Raw genomic sequence first — 10,000 nt, forward strand, 5'->3', positions numbered from 1 at the left:
TTTTTAGATTATTTTTCCATGTACTAATGCATCTCTGATAGGGTTTGTGTTGCGTCGTGCATGTGTGTTTAAAATCTTGTACTATTTTGAAATGCTTTATTCTCTCACCAAGACTGTTTCTAAACGACAGAAATTATTTATCGAGTTCTCATTTTTTTTTCTTTTACAGTGATAAAGCAGACTTTTAGCTAATCTATACCGGGGCCATGAAACCACTCGAGATAAAAAAGTCGAAAGGTATGAGAACACGGAACTGAGAGGGATGATCATAGATTCGGACAGCTTCCCACACCGACCATTTGCATTTGTAGCCTGCGTGTCAGACCTCTGCCTCAGCACATGTACGTAGATCAGGATGAAAAGCCACGGTTCAAGCTGGTCCTGGATCGTTGTCATTAGTGTCTTCAGGGTCAGGCTAAGAATACACTTTATGAGGTCGGGTTGCCGGTCCATTTCCAAGGAACCTTATAAGGGCTGGACTAACTGCTGCTCAACAGACAGGGCAGCAAAAATCTTCGAGGTGTCTTCTGCAACACACCTTAGGGAAACAGTGTATAACATTCTGACAGATGGAGTTTGCAATGTAATGTAAAGAAACCACATTAACCGCATGGAAAGTAAGTAGGTCCCATACAACAATGAATGGACGTGATTAGGGAAAAGTACAACACATATTAATTAACACATATTACTAATCTTATTGCATAGGCGGAGAAGCCAAGAAAGCTCAACATCCGAAAGTCAAGTACCTATAGGCAGAAGGAGCAAGCGGATGAGGCGAAACAATCTGGTGGAGATGACCAGGGATAAGGATGAAGCAAAGAATGGCGCCGTGGGTGTGCAGAGTGAACGAGGCAAAGCGGGGAGAAAGATAAGATTGAGAAGGCTTGTTGGGTTGGGAGAGTGGGTGTGGAAGGTGGATAGGGTGGAGTGGAGTGGACGAACCTCGAGGAAGGACAAGGAACGCCAGTACATTCCACTTACCCGTCATTATGTTGGCAGGAGCTTTTGTGTGTGTGTGTGTGTGTGTGTGTGTGTGTGTGTGTGTGTGTGTGTGTGTGTGTGTGTGTGTATGATAGTTTACACACGCCTCACCTCATCATCACGTCACCTTACTTGCCCCTTCTGCCACACAGCCTCACATCTCGTATAATGAGCTTCATGTCGTTAAGCGAAGGCCTTGTGATGAAAACCCAGCCGCACGTCACTTGGTCATGAGGGAAGGTGGCGCGGGGTGAGTGGCCGGAGAGGGTTCAGTGGAGGTCATATGCAGCATCCCGTGACCCTTCGTGACCTCTAAAGTACTGGAAGGCTCAACCAATGACGTGAGGCGCCTGGAGCTCAATTCGTGCCCCACCTTGTTACCGGGGAAGGTGTCCAAGGTGCGGAATTACGTGGTGTAGGAAGCAACTTTAGTTCTGCGATGTAATATTCCTTCTTCTTTTCTTGTTGAGTTGCAGAGTGAAAAAAAAATGTTATCTACTTTGTAATTTTGTGTGATATTTCTTTTTATTACCTGTTGTTACTTCTTCCTTGACAGTTCCTCTTTCGTTATGGTGGTACATGCTTCTTTATTTCTCTACTTTCATTTTATTCCCATGGTTTTCATTTTTAAACGCAAAATCAATAATCATTTTCCTGCATAACAAATTTAATATATTCTCTTTTTTTTATTCCTTTGTATCCTTGGACATACATCTTCTATATCTTTTTTAGTGCTCTTCATATCTCCATCTTATCTTCATTTATCTGGATTTATTAATTTATGTGATCTCAAAGTCATCGTAATAGAATGGTAAGCAGCACATTGAGCTCGTTAATCCTTCGTCCTCATGCGCCAAGTCAAAGCGGAATGTGCAGCCATTAACAACCACCCAATCACTGCAAATATTCACTAAGACAGGTTTGATGCCGGTGTCTGTCCGTCCGTCCTGCTCTGTGGTGAACGCGGCCACTCCGTCATGACCTTTCTGTGTCCTGTCTGTTGCTAATTCACGCGTTCATCTCCCGCACCTCGCTCCCTTTCATCGCACAGCTCTAATGTACAGTCTCAGTCCCCTCCAGCACTGCTTCACCTATGCGTCCTCCTCTTCCTACAATTTCCTGTATTACTTCGTTATCTTTTCCTTTCTTTCGTCTTCCTTTCCCCCCTCCCCCGCACCTTCCTTCTCCTCTCTCTTCTCCTCCTCCTTCGCTGCCTCTCACGTAAACATCTGGATAATTCTCTATGATAGTTTACTAAAAAAGGTAACCTCATGATAAGTCAATACATTTTCTGTTGCCTGTTCCTTGTGCTTCTCCATCCTCTCTTATTCCCCGTGTTTGCTTCCCCACACCTTTCCGTGTCCTTTGCTTCTTATGAATGAACGACTTTGGCATTATGAGCGTTCAATGTATTTCCTGGACGCTCCAATGTGTCGGTAGCACTTATAGACAAGAAGTTGATAAGTTACGTATGCGTCATAACATTGAAACGTGATTTTTGAATTGGTCTCTATGAAGATGTACGAAGACCTGCCCGACGGTGAGAACAGAGTGTTATACCGGATTTTCCTCAGACAATGTGCGTGGGCGGGCATGGCAGAGTGTTGGTTGGAAAGATCGCTGGGTGTGCTGGAGTGGTGAGGGAGGGTGGGTGAGTGTTGCCAGAGGGAAAGTGAGGAATACTCGTACACTCTCCCTTACTCTTACTTGGTTTCCTACTCGATGCTACATTCCAACTCTCTCTCTCTCTCTCTCTCTCTCTCTCTCTCTGACACATACACACACACACACACACACGGGGCAGGTTTTAGGAAGCACCACAAGGCAGGCTGCGGGGCGAGCCGGGAGGACCGTGTACGTGCTTACATTATAAGAGGAGAGGAAATCATACCCAGGGTAATAAACATGTCCCGACTGCCTCACTCACTCTTAACATCACCCCTCACCGACTGCCATCACCTATCCACCATCATCTACCGCCCGTCTCTCGCCTCTTATACCCTATCCTCTATCTGTCACACCCATCATCACTCACACGACAAACCTCCACGCCCTTCCACTCACACATCCATTTGTTCCTTGCTCCTCAGTCTCCTGCCATCCACCACCCTCCGTCTTACATCTATTGTCACTCTCATGGCAATCTCCGCCCACTTTTACATTTCCAGGAACCGTTGTGGAGTTGAATTCCCTCCCTGCAACATAAACTGCTCATGAAGTAATCCATAAGCTATGCGGGGTTAGACCTCTTTTAGTTCCCACACCAGAAGGAAACACAAAATATTAAAAGCGAGCACCGGTGACCTGAAGGCACTGGTACCACTATGCTGAAGCTAGACTTGTTCTGTCGAGAGCAATTCATCGACAAGGAAAGTTTATTTTTGGGCTGCCTAATAAATTAAAGTATTCATTTTTTCTCGTCAAATTTCACATTACACAAAGATGGATTCTATTCTTAATTTCCAGTAATTAAAGATGTGAAAAGTGACAAGATAACAAAAAGACAGGTAGAAAACAGAATGGGAAGGTGGACGCCGTCTTGGAGTATTACTTCCGCGTGCTTTGTCACAAAGTTCGTATTCGTCAATCCATCCTGTTGTCCTGCCCGCCCGTCCCCTCCCCCCTCCCGTCACTCCCCACCTCCCCAGGTCACTACACCCACCAAGGTGACCTTTTCTCCATCTGGCTGCGGGTGGGCGGGAGGGCGAGCGGGAGACGTGGAGGTGTGGCTGAGGTGGGCAGGAAATACCTCGTGACTGCACCTGTGGCAGTGCTGCGAGCTGTCCTCTGGGTCCGCGGAGCTACTATGCGCCGCGAAACGTCCTCGTCAGTGAACAATAGCTTATATTAATTTTGTTATTCTTTCACGGGGATGGGGGAGAAACGGGAAGGTATGCGACTGTCTCCCTAGAGGTATAAAGGAATAAATGCTTCATAGGGCAATAAAATGAAAAAGGCAACAGAAAAATAACGACTTCCTTGAAGCTGTACTGGACATTTTCTTTAAAAGCTTCGAAAGAAACATACAATAGTGTATACCCTTGTGCCTGACCCTTCCAAGGCTGCTGCAGCAGGATCCCACAGTGGCTGCATTCATCCCTGACCTCACCCCAAAGAACCACCCTAGGCAACAGGTCCTTGCAGCACACACACACACACACACACACACACACACACACACACACACACACACACACACACACACACACACAAGCGCGCGAGCGCGCGCGCACACACACACACACACACACACACACACACACACACACATACTTGCATACATATTCAGATTTAGATTTAGATTGAGATTGTTCATTGACCACAGCTTGCCAAGGTCTGCATATGAATAATATTACAAATAACATTATAAGAAAACAGTGCCCACCCACCCCCTCCCCCCCCCCCAAAAAAAAAGCTGGCAATACATGTAATATACGTACACGTTATACCATAGAAATATTAACTCTTTTGTAAGTGTTCAAAATATTATGAGTTATTTTACAAGTTTCCACACATACACACACACACACACACACACACACACACACAGTCAAACAACAAAACATATGAATAAATAAAAACATTAACAGATGCGAGCGCGCGCACGCACGCACGCACGCACGCACGCACAAATACAGAGACATACACACACACACACACACACACACACACACACACACACACACACACACACACTACAAAACCCATACCCTCCACACACACACACACACACACACACAAAGATAGATAGATAGATAGATAGATAGATAGATAGATAGATAGTTTATTGACCACAGCTATCACATTTACATAAAATTATAGAACAAACTATAGGGTACAACTCAAGCTGATTCAAACTCAACCTATAAAAAAAACATAAAACAAACAGCTGTCCATCAAGTAAGATTTTAAAACAACATAAATGTAGTAATGAAAAACACGACCTAGTAACATTAAAATACCTAAACCAAACTACAGTCTATTACTCTAAATTAAACACACACACACACACACACACACACACACACACACACACACACACACACACACACACACACACCAAAACACATACACATAAATACAGAAACACACACACACACACACACACACACACACACACACACACACACACACACACACACACACACACACACACACACACACACTCCACCTTGACCTGGAACTCTTTAAGGTGTCCTGAGTGTGCCCACCGCTGCTTCCTGGTTGAAGGGCGCCGGTGCAGCAGCAGCAGGAGCGCCACCACCCAGCAAGAACGGTGGTGGGAGGTCCGTTAGCGGGGTGTTTACTACTCGCGGCTCCTCCTGTCACTGTCCTCTCGTGGCCAGCAAGCCAGAGTTGCGGTACCGCCCGATAAGAGTGCCTGGTTTCGGATGCGTGGTGTGCGGATGCCTTGCGTACATCCATCACAGGGCAGGATCAAAGGGCATAAGCTTGTTTAATACTGTCCGTGGTTTTGCTAGTAGTGTCAGTCTTTGGCAATGCTTTATCTCTGAAGAATAGTTACTTTGAACATTTTACTAGACAGGCTTTCAGTAAGTGAAGCTGCAATTGATCTTGCTTTATTTTTATGATGAATTAAGTTTCGTTTTCAACTTGACAAATAGAAAGCAGGCAGGGGTGAAGTGCGTGGTTTCCTGGTGTAGGTATTATCAAGGAAACCTGAATCAGCTTATTCTTTCACTTGAGGTGAACATGTGCGAAGCCAGTATATATATATATATATATATATATATATATATATATATATATATATATATATATATATATATATATATATATATATATATATATATATATATATATATATATATATATATATATATATATATAGACACACACACACACACACACACACACACACTCTCTCTCTCTCTCTCTCTCTCTCTCTCTCTCTCTCTCTCTCTCTCTCTCTCTCTCTCTCTCTCTCCTCTCTCCCTCTCCTCTCTCTCTCTCTCTCTCTCTCTCTCTCTCTCTCTCTCTCTCTCTCTCTCTCTCTCTCTCTCTTCTCTGTGCCTATATGTATATGTGTGTGATGAGGAATAGGGTTTTCCTTTTTCGGCTGCCAAGACTGATGAACCGTAAGTACATAACATGAGACTTCATGTGTATAGGACAAGAAAACTCAAGACAGATTCAGCTTGAAGATTCTAATGATCTCATAAGAAAAAGCACAGCGGTTTGTGGGGATTCAGCGACAAGAAACAGAAGAATGGTAAGGAAGTAACACATGATAGCACTGTGATACCAAATCTCATATATGACAGTGAAACATGTGCGGTGCTTGACAAACATGAGCTAAATGTGTGGAGTGTGAAAACTGTTGCTCGGAGAATGGATTCAAAATATACGGGGAGATCTTGAGTAAGGTAGTGTGAACAGGGATTGTTAAGTTAAGTTAATACAGGGATTGTTAAGTTATGTGAAGAGTATGGGGGATTAACAGATTGATAGAGAAAGCGTGTGAAAGAGAAGTGGAGAGTGAAAGGAGAAAAGGTAAGCAAACGGTAAGGTGGATGGATCGATTGACAAAAAAAAAGAAAAGAAAATGAGAATGGTATAAGATAGGTCAAAAGATGTTTAGCAAATTATATTGGGCAGGACGGAATGAGGGCATTTGGTTCATGACAATAGTGTTTAGAACAAGTCGGAAAAAAGAAAGTAAAGGAAAGAAGTGAGAAGTGAGAACAGAGAAGAAAAGGGTGCTTATCTAATGGACTTTCTGAATCGTTGCCTTTGAAAACTCGATATCAAGGAATCAATGGGTGGTCTTGCATAGAGATCTAATTGAGAGAGAGAGAGAGAGAGAGAGAGAGAGAGAGAGAGAGAGAGAGAGAGAGAGAGAGAGAGAGAGAGAGCGTGGAGGGGATGGATTGCGGTGACATTAGGGAGGAAGTGAAGAGAGAGCAAAGGAGAGTAACTTCACAATTCTTGACTTCACCCACTCACCATTCCACCAATCCAACGCACCCAGCTAACGAGAGAGAGAGAGAGAGAGAGAGAGAGAGAGAGAGAGGAGAGAGAGAGAGAGGAGAGAGAGAGAGAGAGAGGAGAGAGAGAGAGAGAGAATATAAATCCCTGATCTGTCCACCCGGAACTTGATCGACGACTTGTTCTTTCTCCGGTGTCGACTTGAGTGGCGTGGAGTAATCCTGGAATGACCGAGGCGAGGGTCGTGGGGGAGCGGCGCAGGGGAAGATGCGCAGTGTTCCGTCTGGCAAGCTGGAGAGGAAAATTGCTTGCCCTTCGCTGTTTTACTACTACCGCTATCCTCACGGTACCTAGAGCCTTCTTTATTTTGTTTAAATGTAAGATGATTTGTGAAGAGTCAGGGTCTTAGACAATAAATATCTGCTTCAAATTTTTGCCATGAATTGGTAATGTGCTGTAAACATGTGTATTTTGATTGTTATATTGGTTTTTGACGAAAGATGGTGCAAAATAGAAGTTAGAAATTGTTCAACACACACACACACACACACACACTAAAGAAAGTCTTATTTGTGATTATTCTAGCGTATATCCTAAAGTAAAACCGGCTACTAAATACAAGCTCTTTACACTACATTAGTAAGAAAATATCATTACATTAGTAAGAAAATATCAAATGGAAAATATAGAATTTAAGAATTTAATGTCATGAGACCCATTCTTCTTTAGAGATAATTTGATTTAGCATTTTCATACGACTATGTATATGACATCACCGCGCAGAATGCTAACACGCGCTGGCTGACCTCGCTTTGTTTGAGGTCGCAGCGTCGTAAAGGTCAAACGATCCTCAGGTCACGCCTCACCTAAGGCTAACAGGATTTGCACTCTGGAAAGGAATGGGGAACGTGATCAATAAAACAGTATTTGTAGATTTTTGTGATAGATAAATAGAAAAATAAACGAGAATATTTAAATACCTGTTAACAACACTATCATTGAAAATTGTTAGTGGGAATAAACATAGTCAATAACTGTGTTGTACTGCTTCGGCGACTGCTGCACTAATATAGCATACAGCAGCTCCTTGAAAGTTCACGTCACTCCTGGCACTAGAAGGGGCGTTATCAGGCCTCGTCAGTAAATATGAAATACATACTGCTTTCGTGATACGCAATCGTTGGTACATCAGAAATGCATTCAAGCTATTTTCGCTTTCGTTTATAGTTCAGAAGTACGCTACCAGAGAACAGCACTACAGTACTGCAATGTTTGCAGCAGCCGGCAGGAATTATTAGTGTGGAGAGAACGGGTGTTGTGTTTGTGCGGATAGGAGGGGGACTACGCAACTTAAAAACAGGACTTCATTTATTTCCCAAGGATGCACAAGGTTAGTAGTGTCGTAGTACTCACGTGTGTGACCTTGTGGCAGGATATATAAGTAATTAAAGAAAATTTAAACTTCTGCCACTCTTGCTCTGGCACGTATTTTGATTTTGCAAGCATTTTTGAGGAACGTAAAGAATGTTCAACATGCTCTTATCGAGTTAGCCTCATAGGTGCAGGCAACACATAAAGCCACACTTCTCACGTGAGAGATCTACGGAGTTCAGATATTTGTCAAAAACCATTCCCCATTTTCATTTATGCAGTCACTTTCTCCTATGTGGTAGTCAGTAATTTGATTTCAGTTAGTGGGCTTTCTCCGATTTCTAGACTCAAACCTTTATATACCTTTAATTTATTATATACCTTTATTATTTACATCTTTATCATTATTATTATTATTATTATTATTATTATTATTATTATTATCATTATTATTATTATTATTATTTTCTTCTTCTTCTTCTTCTTCTTCTTCTTCTTCTTCTTCTTCTTCTTCTTCTTCTTCTTCTTCTTCTTCTTTTTTTTCTTCTTCTTCTTCTTCTTCTTCTTCTTCTTCTTCTTCTTCTTCTTCTTCTTCTTATTATTATTATTATTATCATTATTTATGCATATCTTAAAGTAATTTTAATTTAATTTATTATTTTCCTTTAAGGGAGTAGAAACCCCTGTTTACGATATTTTCCTGCTTTTAAGGAATTTCATGCCCAGGAATATACTCAGGGATATATGAAATTTATGAAATTTTTATGGAAATGTATTTTGTGATATGTGAATGAGGACGAAAACGAAAATATAATTTAACGAACTGGTTTTGTGTACTTTGTCGTGGGAAGTGTCAAGGAAATAATCAAGAAGCTCCCGTTGGGGTGACAGAAAGTGGGTATTATCGGCGGAGCTTAATATTATTGGCCTTTTATTAGCGGAACTTTCTCCATGACTTGTTTTGTGGCTGACAAAATGTGAATTACATTATCATTATTATTTTCCACAATACAATTTAGACTGGATTTTTCTTACTGCCTTTGTTTGAGCAAAGCTGTGCTGAATATGTATGTAAATCACTCAGTACTGGCGGAAGGATGGACTCCGAATTTTTCTTTAGCTCCTTTTTCGTCACTTTTCAGCACTAGTAATTACCTGTTATTCTTAAAATCTGCATAACTGTATGCAGGGCCGCCCCTGACCAAATTGGGGACCTAACCGAAATTTTATTTGAGCCCCCCTCCACCTACCCCCCTATCCCAAATGTATCATAGGTACAAAATGACCGTATAACATGCCATTTAATACGACAATCTTTATTAACATTAATAAATGGATTGATTTGGTGCTCTGCGCACGCCTTACGGTAGCGCATAATATTATGTGCATCCATTGCGCATATGCGCAAATGCATCCCCTCGCGCAAAGTGTGGTCCCCATGGAAGATGAGGCCCTACGCACAGCGTGTGTTCTGCGTTTATGGAGAGGTGGCCCTGCCTGTAGGGATATTTACGTTTTTTGGACTGTCCTTTAACAGAATTTCAGTGGGCCTTTTTATATATTTATATGTTGTTTTTGTAATTTTCTTATTCATGACCAAAGCTTCTCTTACATAAAAAAAAAAAAAAGGAATCATGAAATCTTATGAATTTTCAAAGTTAACTTATTTGACAAATTGTTCCTTAATCACGTATCA

This window comes from Scylla paramamosain, chromosome 6 (genome assembly GCF_035594125.1).
Source record: "Scylla paramamosain isolate STU-SP2022 chromosome 6, ASM3559412v1, whole genome shotgun sequence".
NCBI lineage: Eukaryota > Metazoa > Arthropoda > Malacostraca > Decapoda > Portunidae > Scylla > Scylla paramamosain.